The sequence below is a fragment of the Cervus elaphus genome, chromosome X, assembly GCF_910594005.1.
Source record: "Cervus elaphus chromosome X, mCerEla1.1, whole genome shotgun sequence".
Classification (NCBI taxonomy): domain Eukaryota; kingdom Metazoa; phylum Chordata; class Mammalia; order Artiodactyla; family Cervidae; genus Cervus; species Cervus elaphus.
Genome location: NC_057848.1, coordinates 52,927,749 through 52,940,773, shown reverse-complemented (window position 1 = coordinate 52,940,773; position 13,025 = coordinate 52,927,749). Strand labels below are relative to the sequence as shown.

At 41.3% G+C, this 13,025-nt stretch overlaps 1 long non-coding RNA gene across 1 annotated transcript; it reads right to left on the bottom strand.

The window, feature by feature from the left end:
• Positions 1–334: 334 nt before the first annotated feature.
• On the bottom strand, positions 335–11,825 carry LOC122689981. Its single transcript, XR_006339957.1, has 3 exons — positions 11,726–11,825; positions 854–936; positions 335–448 (listed from the first exon to the last, which is right to left on the bottom strand). It is a non-coding gene; the product is annotated as an uncharacterized LOC122689981 (long non-coding RNA).
• Positions 11,826–13,025: the final 1,200 nt, after the last annotated feature.

Here is a 13,025-nt window from a genome sequence, read left to right as displayed (position 1 = left end):
CTAAACATGTTTTTGAAGAGTCCTTCCTAAGGAAGGAATAGTATTTTGGAGTTGTGCTTGCCTTAAATATACACTATTTTTCAAATAATTTGCAGCCATCAGAAATTAAGTTTATGAGAACCGTGTAATAATAATAATAGTAGTAATAAACTCTACCTTCTATTGACTACTATATTTCAGAAACTTTTCACATGCCAACTCTATTCCTTAATCCTGTTTAGGCTTTCCCACTGATGGGCTAGGTTTCACCAGCTGTGTGGTCTTGGACACGTACCCACCCTGCCTGTTCCTAAATTTCCTCCCCTGTGAAAACAATGCTCCTATTAGCACCCACCTCCTGAGTTTCTGAGCATTCAAATGTGATGATCCATGTAAGGCACTTGGAATAAAACCCGGCACACCACAAGCATTCCAGACATGCATTTTCACCAAGTAAATTCCAGGTCCCCTGAAAATTTAAACATGAAAAAGAAAATCAAACCATGACATTAGTAGAAGAAAATTCAAGTGAACACTTTTAAAACCCTGGGGCTGAAGAAGTGTTTCTAAGCACGCTATCAGAGGCAGAGACAACGAAAGAAAAGGATTATTAGAACTGACAACACAATAAAAATGGACAGACTAAAAGCTCTTTAGTATACAGCAAGCTTCATAACTTAAAAAAAATACGAACACTGAAACGTATTTTCCTAGAAAAATAGACAGAAGATAACAAGCAGCAAAGCAAGACAGTCAGCCGTGGCCAGTTTTCCTGTGGGGACATTCTGATGGCCCTGTGACACCACTGCCCTAGTGCACTGCAGTTTCCCGTGTCCCACCCCAGTGCACTGTGCATGCAATTCAGTCTCCTCACCTTCAGTCCAGAGGACCTTCACTTTCTATCTGAGTCCTTTCTGCATTGCTCACATTTTCTTTTCCGCAAGTGTCACTTCCAATCTGAAAACAGTAAAGAAAAAAAAATCATCTTTATAAAAGAGATTTTATGATATTAAATATATTTGCATACTCAAATCCTGAAAGAAAAGTTGACTTTAGTTGAGCTTTTTTCCTCTATAGTCTGGAGCTGAGGATAAAGAATCTTGTGTTCTAAATGCCTTCCTTCTCTATATCTATGGATACATATATAAATACATCTAGATCGATAGACATGTGTCTATATATCAGATTCATTCATTAATTCACTGATAAGTACCTACAAGCACCTACTGTGTGCCAGGTACTCTGCTGGGCATGGGAAATCTAGTGATGAACTAAAAACAGCCCCTGCCCCCCTGGAGCACAGTCTGGTTGAGGGAGGAGCAGGCAAAAAGGAAGCAAATATTCAAGTTAATAACATATTATCAAGTGTAAAGAAAAATGAAGCAAGGAAAGGAGGCAGAGAATGGCAGGGGCTGCTGTCTCAGATTAAATGGTCAGGAAGGCCTCTCTAATGAAATGATATTTGAGGAGAGGCGGGAAAGAGGTGAGAGAGGGAGCTCCAAGGATCTTTGAGAACATTCTAGGCAAAGAGAACAGCAATAGCAAAGGCCCCTAAGCAGGAGTGAGCCTGGTGTGTTTGAGGAACATCCAGATCACCAGAGTGGCTGGAGCAGATGGATAAAGAGGGACAGAAGTTAGAGATGAGGTCAGAAACATAAAAGAGTTGAGGCAAACCAGATAGGGTTGTAACATCCCGGTGACAACTCTGGATTTTATTCTAAGAGTCTGAGAAAGTTGACATTATCAGGAAAGAAGAAACCCACAAAAAGCGGAGGTATCTATTCTTCACATTTTTAAATGAAGAAGAGAGTAATTTCCATTAAAACAAATGGCCCCAGGTTATATGTGATTATAGACCCAAATGGTGCCCAATCCCCGACCCTCTTTCACTGCCCCATCACTGAGACCTGTGCCTCAAACTGCAAGAGTTAACAATAGGGAAATCTCATGCTTGCGTGTTGTGGGTACAGAGTTCACACAGCAGGCTTGGTAACTTACTCCTTGCCTGTCTCCAAAAGAACCATGACTGATCCTTAGCCAACCCAAAAGAATAGGTCTGTCAGAGTGTTCTTTATATCACCAATGGATTGATGATTTTGTTGTGTACACCTGGAGTAGCAGACACTGTTGTATCATCTTGTTAGGGTTGCTTTGCACAGAAATATCAAGATTGATGACATGAACCTGTTTTCATTGCTTGAGTCAACTAGAATGTTAGGGTGCTGAGTTTTCTGGTCATGGTCAGTTGTTAACAACTGAAAATTATGAACACACAAATAAGCAGACTTATTGTGGTGAACATTTTACAATATATACAAATACTAAATCATTATGCTATACATCTGAAATTAGTATGTTATATGCCAATTATACCTCAATAAAAATAAAAATTCTACTGCTAAAAAGAAAATGAAATCAGAAAAATTTATAGGATGTAGCTAAAGCAATTGTTAGAAGAAAGTTTATAGCACTAAATGTCTATATTAGAAAACATTAAGGACCTGGAAACAATGACCTTAGCTTTCACATTAAAAAATTAAAAAGGATTTTCCTGGTGGTCTAGTGGTTAGGACTCTGTGCTTCCACTGCAGGGGGAATGGGCTCGATCCCTGGTCAAGGAACTAACATCCTGCATGCCTCATGGTGTGGCCAAAAAAGAAAAAAGAAATTAAAAGATAAAAAGCAAATTAAACTTAAAGTAAGCAAATAAACCCAATATAAAGATGACAGAATTCAAACACCGTGAAAACAGAAAAACAAAGAAAAGCTGGTTCTTTGAGAATGTCAATAAACTATAAAACATAGATCCTACAAATACTGTGTCTAAAATGATCCCTACTGATGCCTGCCTCCTAGTAGTCATGCCCCTGTGTAGTCCTCTCCCCTTGAGTGTGAACTGACCTAGTGACTTGCTTCTAACCAGTAAAATATGGCAAAGGTAGGGGGATGTCATTTCCATAACTAGGCTATGACTCCATCTTGCTACCCTCTATGGCTGACTTGAATGAAACAAGCTGCCATGCTGGAGAGATAACATGGCAAAGAACTGAGGGCCACCTCTTGCCAACATCCAGCAAAAAACTGAGGACCTCAGTTCAACAACCCACAGGGAACTGAATCCTGTTAACACTCATGTGAGCAGAGAATTGGATTCTTCCCTAGTCAAGTCTTCAGATGAGACCCTGGCCCTGGCTGACACTCTGATTACAGCCTTATGGGAGAACTTGAACTGAGGATCCAGCTAGTGAAAGTGAAAGTGTAAGTTGCTCAGTCGTGTCTGACTTTGTGACCCCATGGACTGTAGCCTACCAGCCAAGAATACTGGAGTGGGCTGCCATTCTCTTCTCCAGGGGATCTTCCCAACCCAGGGATCGAACCTGGGTCTCCTACACTGCAGATTCTTTACCATCTGAGCCACCAGGGAAGGCCAGCTAAGCTGTACCCAAATTCCTGAACTGAAGAATCTGTTAGATAATAAATATCTATTGTTTTAAGCTGTTAAGTTTTGGGTAATTTATTATTTAGAAATAGCTAACTAATACGAATGTAAAATGATAAGGAAATACTATCAACAGCTTTATGATAATAAATTTGACAATGAAAAGGATAAATGGAAAAATTGTTTTAAATACACAAACTATCAAAGTTCATTCAAGAAGAAATCAGGGGCTTCCCTGGTGGTCCAGTGGTTAAGAATCAGCCTTGCAGTGCAAGGGACACCGGTTTGATCCCTGATCTGGGAAGATTCCACATGCCTCAGAGCAACTAAGCCTGTGTGCCAAAACTACTAAGCCCACATTCTAGAGCCTGTGCTCTGCAACAAGAAGCCACTGCAGTGAAAAGTCCGTGCGCTGCAACGAAGAGTAGCCCCCACACATGACAGCTAGACAAAGCTTGAGTGTAGCAACGAAGACCCAGTGCAGCTAAAAATAAATAAATCAACCTTTAAAAAAAGAAAAGAAATCAGTAACGGACATACGGATACTGGTGGGGAAGATGGGTTGAATTGAGAGACTGGGGTTGACAAGTATACACTAGTACGATAAAATAGATAAATAATGAGAACCTATTGTATAGCACAAGGAATTCTACTTAATGCTCTGTAGTGGCCTAAATGGGAAGGAAATCCAAAAAAGAAAAAACGAGATATAAGTATACATGTGGCTGATTCACTTTGCAGTACAGCAGAAACTAACATTGTATGGCAACTATACTCCAATAAAAATTAACTTAAAACATTTTTTAAAAAGCTTCCAAAAGAAGAAATCAACAACCCAACTAGCCCTACAGCTATTACAAACATTAACTTGTAGTTTAAAAACTTTTCCACAAAAGAAACTTTAGGCCCAGATGATGTCACTGGTGAATGTTCCTAAGCATTTAGTAAGAAATTATTGCAATTCTACACAAACTCTTCCAGAAAATAGAAGCTACCAAATTACTTTCCAGCCCATTATATGAGACCTGCATTACTCCAGAATCAAAATCAAAGACATTATAAGAAAGAAAACAAAGAACAAGATTCCTCAAGAACTTATATGCAAAAATTTTTAACAAAATTTTAGCAAGTGAAGTCTAGCAATATGTAAAAAGGATACTTCATCATGACTACATGGGATTTATCTGAGGAATGCAAATTATGTTTGACAATCAAAAATCAATCACTGTAATCAAAACAGTATAGCCCTGGCACAAAAACAGCCATATAGATCAATGGAAGAGGACAGAAAGCCCAGAAATAAACCCATGCACTTAAGATCAATTAATGTACGACAAGGGCTTCCTGGGTAGCTCAGCTGGTAAAGAATCTGCCTACAATGCAGGAGACCCCAGTTGGACTCCTGGGTCAGGAAGATCCCCTAGAGAAGGGATAGGCTACCCACTCCAGTATTCTTGGGCTTCCCTGGTGGCTCAGATGGTAAAGAATCTGCCTGCAATGTGGGAGACCTGGATTTGATCCCTGGGTTGGGAAGATCCCCTGGAGGAGGGCATGGCAACCCACTCTAGTATTCTTGCCTAGAGAATCCCCCATGGAAAGAGGAGCCTAGCGGGCTACAGTCCATGGGGTCACAAAATAGTCGGACATGACTGAGTGACTAAGCACACAGCGCAGTGTACAACAAAGGAGGCAAGAATATACAATGGAGAAAAGACAGTCTCTTCAATAAGTGGTGCAGGGAAAATTGCACAGCTATATGTAAAAAATGAAATTAGAACATTCTCTAACATCATATACAAAAATAAACTCAAAATAGATTGAAGACCTACATGTAAAATCAGATAATATAAAACCCCTAGAGGAAAACATAGGCAGAACACTCTTGGACATAAATAACAGCAACATTTTTTTTTTTTGGATTGTCTCCTACAGTAATGGAAATAAAAACAAAAATAAACAAATGAGACCTTATTAAACTTAAAAGCTTTTGCACAGCAAAAGAACCCACAAACAAAATGAAAAGCCAACCCACAGAATGGGCAGAAATATTTGCAAATGATGTGACCAACAAGTAATTAATTTCCAAAATACACAAACAACTGATACAGCGTAATATCAAAAAAACAACCCAATCAAAAAATGGGCAGGAGATCTAAATAGACATTTCTTCAGAGAAGACATACAGATGGCCAAATGAAAAGATGTTCAATATCACTCATTACTAGAGAAATGCAAATCAAGACTATAATGAGGTATCACCTCACACCATTCAGGATGACCATCATCAAAAAGTCCACAAACAATAAATACTGGAGAGGCTGTGGAGAACAAGAAACTCTCCTGTATTGTTGGTAGAAATATAAATTGGTGCAGTCACTACTGAGAACAGTATGGAAGGTCCTTAAGAAACTAAAAATAGAACTACCATATGATCCCACAATCCCATTCCGGGGCATTTATGCAGAGAAAACTGTAATCTGAAAAGATACAAGTACTCCAGTGTTCACAGTAGCACCATGTACAATAGTCAAGACATGGAAGCAACCTAAATGTACATCAATAAATGGATAAAGAAGATGTGGTATATACAAAATGAAATATTACTCAGTCATAAAAAAGAATAAAATAATGTCATTTGCAGCAACATTGATGGACCCAGAGATTATCATATTAAGTGAAGTAAGTCAAAGAAAAACAAATATATGATATCACTTCGAGGAATCTTAAAAAATTATATAAACGAACTTATTTATAAGACAGAAGTAGACTCACAGACATAGAAAGCAAACTTTTGGTTACCAAAGGGGCAAGTAGAGGGAAGGGATAAATTTGGAGTTTGGGATTAACAAATACACACTATTATGTATTAAACAAATTAATAACAAGGACCTACTGTACAGCACAGGAACTATACTCAATATTTTGTAGCAACCTATATGGGAAAAGAATCTGGAAAAGAATATATATGCACACATGTGTATATATATAACTGAATGACTTTGCAGTACACCTAAAATTAACATGACATTGTAAGTCAATCATACTTCAATAAAAAAATCAATTAAAAACAAAAAAGAATATGTATATGTATAACTAAATCACTTTACTATACACTTAAAACTAATACAACATTGTAAATTTTACTTCAATTATAAAAAGAAAATCAATCACTGTAATTCACCATATTAATAAAAGAATAAAGAAAATACATAATCATCTCATTAGACACAGAAAGCATTGGACAAAAGAATAAAATTTCTTAGCAAAAGCATAAAATCTCTTAGACTAGAAGGGGTCTTCCTCAGTCTGAAGAAAATCCTATAGCCAACATCATATTTAATGAGAAACTGAATGATTTTCCCCTAACATCAGGAACAAATCAAAGCTATCCACTTTTACCACTTGTATTCAATATTATACTAGAAATTCTAGTCAGAGCAGTAAGACAAAAAAAAAAAAAAAAACATGCATCTAGGGTAGAAAGGAAAATGTTATGTCCTCATTATTCAAAGATGATAAATTGTTGAAACTGAAAATCTTAAAGAATGTATTAATACAAGAAAGCTACAACAATTAACAAATGAGCCTAGAAAGGTTACAGCATATAAAGTCAACATACAAGAGTCAATTGTATTTTCATATATTAGTCAGACACTTAGATTTTCAAAATAATTTAAAATTGCATCAAAATATGAAATACTTAGGGATAGATGGAATGAAAAATGTGCAAGACCTAGACATTGAAAACTACAAGACTATGAAAGATCACTAAGCAAAATTAAAGACGGGTTAAATAGAAAAAGATACTATCCTCATGAGCTGGAAGACTCAATATTGATATGATGTCAGTTCTCCTCAAGTTGAGGAATAGATTCAACACAATACCAACCAAAATCCTAGGAGGCTTTCCAGTAAAAATTGATAAACTGATTCTAAGATTCATAATTGATATGCAAAGGACCTAGAATAGACAAAACAATTTTGAAAAAGAGTGGCAAAGTTAAAGACTTACACTATCTGATTTCAAGATTTATCATAAAGGTAAAGTAATCAAGATATAATAGTACTGCCAAAAGGATAGACACAGCGATCAACAGAACAGAACAGAGGGTCCAGAAGTTGACCCATACACATATGGTCAACTGATTTTCCACTGAGGTGACACAGATAATATTTTCAATAAATGGCGCTGTAAAAATTGGATAACCTTACACACACACAAAAAAATCACTTCACTCATTTTATGTTCCATATAGCAATAAACTCTCAGTGAATCATAGACCTAAAGGTTAAATATTTCTTGAAATGTTATGTAGCAGTTAATTTCTGATACAAAAGGATTCTATGGTATAAAAAAATGTAAAGAATTAGATTCCCCTCTTAAAGATGTATATTTACAATATCCAATCAAAAACTGAAAAATTTCAACAATAAACAAATTGGCCTAATTTGGTTTCACCCAGTAATCACAAATGTATTTGATCATGGAGCTATTTATCTGCACACTAGTAATATTCTATAAAATACACTTTGGAAACCATGGTCTTGTCCCAAACTTTTGCTTTACACTCGAGGAATGGGATATCTAGATAGAGTGATTCACTTGACCAAGACCACTTGAATAATGGAAGATGTCTCCAGACCGAAATCTTCTGCTCCTTGTATTACACAACAGATTATCATTTTCATTCTAAGTTTAGTGTATACCTTGAAGGCCTCATAAACAAGTGTTGCTTGTATTTCTGTGTTTCCACTACTCTGGGCTGTCTGTATTATACCACTTATCAGCATATAGTACAATCACTTGTCTTTCCCATGGAATTCAGCACTCCTGCCCAGGGAATGTGGACTGATCATTTTTATTTTGTCCAAGCAGTTCCAGTGGCTTGAATACAACAGAATCTCAATAAATGTTCCACAAATGAAAGGAGGGGGCAGATTTCTATGTAAACAGTCCAAGGACAAGAGTACAGATATCTAAGAGTGTAAGACTCCAAGTTGGAAAAGAGATACTGAGCAAAAGTGATACAACGGAGGGAGATAGGATTGGTGGAAAATTAAGAACTGCACAGCAAGAAATCAGGAAAGAAGAAACAATTAGACACAGTGGTATCTTTAATGCAGAGAAGATATTTGGTTCAGGGCAGCTGGTACCTTACTGCATAATTAGCTATGCTAAAGGCCAAGAAAATGCCTTGCTCCATGCAAAAAAAAATGCACAGTAAGACATAATAACATTAAAATAATCATTTCAGTTAGGTAACATTGGATATATATCATAAATAAGTAGAGGTTCAATATATTGAAGAAAATCATTTCAAGCTTGTTATTCTCAAAATAAAAGTACTAGAATATATGAAAACAAAAGCACATCACAAAAAGGACTTCCCTGGTGGTACAGGGGCTAAGAATGTCAATGTAGGGGACACAGGTTCAATCCCTGGCGGGGAAGACTCCACAAGCCTGCAGAGCAACTAACGTCCATGGACCACAATTAGTGAGCCTGTGCTCTAGAGCTTGCAAGCCGCAACTACGGAGCCCATATACCTAGAGCCCGTGCTCCACGACAAGAGAAGCTACCCCAATGAGAAGCCCATGCACCTCAGCGAAGAGTAGCCCCCACTCACCACAACTAGAGAAAGCCTGCAGGAAGCAACAAAGACTCAGGGCAACCAAAAATAAATAAACGAAAGGAACTAATATTTATTGAGCATGACAAACTCTTGACAGACATACCCCATTAGGTCTCATAACTACCCTGTGAGGTAAATATCTCCCTTTCCCTTTAAAAAGATTTGAGAAACTGAGGCGTTCTGTCTTCTAAGAATTTGCATTCTGTCATAAGAATCTGGGGTGATCCAGTTTTTTTCTCAATAATTTCCCAAACCAAGAAAAACCTCTTAATGTAGGGAACTTCTCCAATGTCTCCAATTTTACAAACAGTTTAATTTTCCTGACTTACGGAACTTTGATTGAGCACTTAAATAAAATGGTTAAGAGGTCCATATCTTGCTCAGAACAAACTGCAGGAATTCAAAACAGCTGCCTCTTCAAGGAGCATCCAAGACTGTTAAGACTTCCCAACATGGTTTGTATCAAAATCAATTTGTTACTTTTCATGGGAACAGAAGTAAAAAGAGGAATGAGTGTTTATAGAGTGCTTAATAAATTCCACATATTCTACTAAACAATTTATAAAGCTTCTTTTATGTAATTCTCACACTCCCCTTACAGATAAGATAGACCTTGCTTCTGGAATGTTGATAAAAATTTACGTTTCAAAAGTTTGAAAAACAAAGCACAAAAATGGGCTAAATGTTTAATAATGGAGTTAGTCATAAATACACAGAAAGTAAACGTCAAGACAGCACTATTCTAGGAATAAAAATCTCATTTAAAATCTGAATTTCTATTCATTTGTATCATTTATTTCATTAACATTTTAAATAATAGTCCACAAATATACGGCAAATGCATTGAGTGATACTACTTCCCAATAATAAGGTGGTTCTGTTTTGAAAAACTAGTCACTTATATGAGAGATTAAGATCGTTAAATTTGCATTGTAATTTTTTGCCTCTGAGCTTCATCTCGGAAGAAAGAAAATCTCACTACATTTACTCTATATTTACATATATGCAGTCAAAATTGTGTTCAATGACACTACCACACACAGTAAAGATTTACCATATGACAGTTCGATAGAACAAGTGTTGGTTCTGCCTCTTATGCAGTTAACAACAAAATTCAACCCATTAATTTAATAGCTTAAAAAATATCGACCAAAACCAAGGGGGTTTTTAAGGTATTAAATTATTTCCTGTGTCAAAAATAAAAAGCCAAAACGATCTTAAAAGTGCCCAGTTAAAACTGGCTGAAAATTCTAGCCCTGTACTTTGTTATAACTGACATCTTTCAGATGTCACGTGGATGCCTGCTAAGTCGCTTCAGTAGTGTCTGACTCTTTGCAACCCTATGGACCATAGCCTGCCAGGCTCCTCTGTCCATGGAGATTCTCCAAACAAGAACACTGGAGTGGGCTATAATTTGCTTCTCCAGGGGAATCTTCCCCATCCAGGGATCAAACCGGGTCTTTTCCATCTCCTACATTAGCAGGCAGGTTCTTTATCACTAGCGCCACCTGGGAAGTCCAGATAGCATTAACTGTATTAATCTGATCTTGGAGAAGGGAATTAAAAAGGATATTGAAAAAAAAATTAACCTTTTTTTCATATAAGACCTCAAATACCTAAATTCCTAATAAGTATCAGGGTCAGAGAGTGACTCATGATTTCACTGTTTTCAACTGGTTAAATCAAATGACCCCTCTGGCAGTCAAATTTTAAATCTGCAAGTCTAGACATTACATCAAAATTCAGATGTCCAAGTCAGGGAAGCTGGACTCTGGCCCCGAGAACTACTGCTCAAAGCAGATGGAATTCAAGCTGCCTAACCTCCAGATCGCTTCCCGCCGCCCCCCCCCCCGCCCCCGCATTTTTCTCTTTCCTTTTTTTGTTTGTAAACTTCCGCAGCATTCCAAGATGCCGCGGAGTTCTCATACCGAACTGAAGTGGAGCAGGTTTTTCAGCTCCTAGGTCCCTACAGTATGCGCTGCTGCCGAGTTTCATCTTAGGACCCCTTCCAGCAGGTCCTAATCTGGGGAAAGAGGTTCAGTGAGAGACCACCAAAGCCAGAGTGGGGAGTGGGCAGATGGAGCAGGGCGTCGGGAAAGAGGAAGAAGGTTGGGGTCCCGGGCTGATCCCCAAGGTCCCCTACTAGTTCCCAAAGCGGTGCGGGCGGGAGGCGGAAGAGCCCAGGCCGGGTGAGAGTCAGTTGGGCATCCCTGCCAGCTGGGCGGCCGGACAAAAAGTGACCCGCTCGCCCCTCAAGGATAGAAGGGCCCTGATGCTGGGAAGGCGCCGGTGGCAGGGCCAGGTCCGAGCGGCCGCCGGATATCCTCAACGGGGCCCTGGAGTCAGAAAGCGGGTCCAAGGAGCGTTGTTAAAAAGAAAACAATTCAAAAAAAAAAAAGAAGAAGAAAGAAAGAAAACAACGTCTCGCTGTCGCCCAGCATCCTCCTCCCTTGGCTTGGCTTCCTCCCACTTTTGCCGTCGTGCCCGCGGCCGACCAGCTCGGCACCTACCGAGACCAGAAGGCTCGCTGGGCTCGGAAGCCACGCTCTGGCCCACGCGCCCCCGAGCCCGGGCCCCGGCCCCAGACCCCCACGTCGCCCGCGGACTCGCGATCCCGGACTCGCGGCCCCCATCCCTCCCCAGTGCAGACCCGGCTAGGTGTTCCCCGCGCTACCGAGGAGCGCGGGAGTGGGGGCGCGGGCCAGGGTCACTCCTCTCCCCGTCGCCAGCCCGAAACTGCCGGCCGCCCCACAGTCGCATCCAGCCACCCGGATTCCAGTTCCTCGGGTGGGGAGAGCGCCTCTGGTTCACCCAGAGCAGGGGCTCTGAGTCCATGCGAGGGAGGCGGCCCACCGTCCGGGTCGCCCCTTCCTCCCGGGCAAAGGGGCCGTCCCCGGGAACACAGCTGGTGGGCCGCCTCGGGCGGGCATTTTTGGCGCTGGGATGGTCTCAGCACCGGCGTGGCCCCAGCGCCCGCTCTGGCGCGCCCCCTTCGCCTGGAAGAACCCCTGGTTAACCCGTTAGTCCCTGCCTCGCTGGCGCCACCAGCGCGGGGAAGTAGGGACCCGCCGGAGGCTGAGGGGCGGGGGGCGCAGAAAGGCCGGCGGGAATCTGAAGCGCGGGGGAGGGGAAGGAGATGCTGCACAGCGGGAGGACAAAGCCGCCCGTGGGGGAAGGCGGGGCGGCCGAGAGGCTTGCGGGCCCCTGGGGCGTGCGGGGCGACGGGCACCGGGACGCCTCCAGCCTTCTGCGCTCTTCCAGCTACTCCCCCTGTCCCGAAGCGGAGCCAGAAGGAGATGCAGCTGCGGACGCATCTGGATCCGCTGCCCAGGCCATTGATGGCTGCCGTCCCCGAGCCAGCGGTTCTGGCTGCTGGCGACTCAGGCCGGGGCGGCTACGCTGCGCTTGGCGAAGAAGATGCGCGCGTGAGAGAAGGGAGACCAGGCTACCTCGGGCTACCCTCGGAGTAGGTTTAGGTTGATCACATTCGGTGCGGAGCCCAGTGCAGAATAAAGGGCAGAAACTCCCTCAAACTCGACAAAGCAGTGTGGGCTTCAGGTTTCCAAACACGGCACTCACAGAGCCCCTCACGCCCAGAATCATTTCCTCCCATTTCCTCTCATTTTACCATTGAGAACCAGATAGGTTCTATCACATAGCTGTTGCAGGAAGGGGGACCCCTTCCAGGGCCCGAAACTGGGCTCTTGTCTAACACTCGGAAATGAATTGTCCGAGGAGACACATGCTGACAAAGCAAGAGATTTTATTGGGAAAGGGCACCTGGGTGGAGAGCAGTAGGTAAGGGAACCCAGGAGCACTGCTCTGCCGTGTGGCTCGCAGTCTTGGGTTTTATGGTGATGGGATTCGTTTCCCGGGTAGTCTTTGGCCAATCATTCTAATTCAGAGTCTTTCCTGGTGGCACACGCATCGCTCAGCCAAGATGGATGCTAGCAAGAGGGATTCTGGGAAGTGGA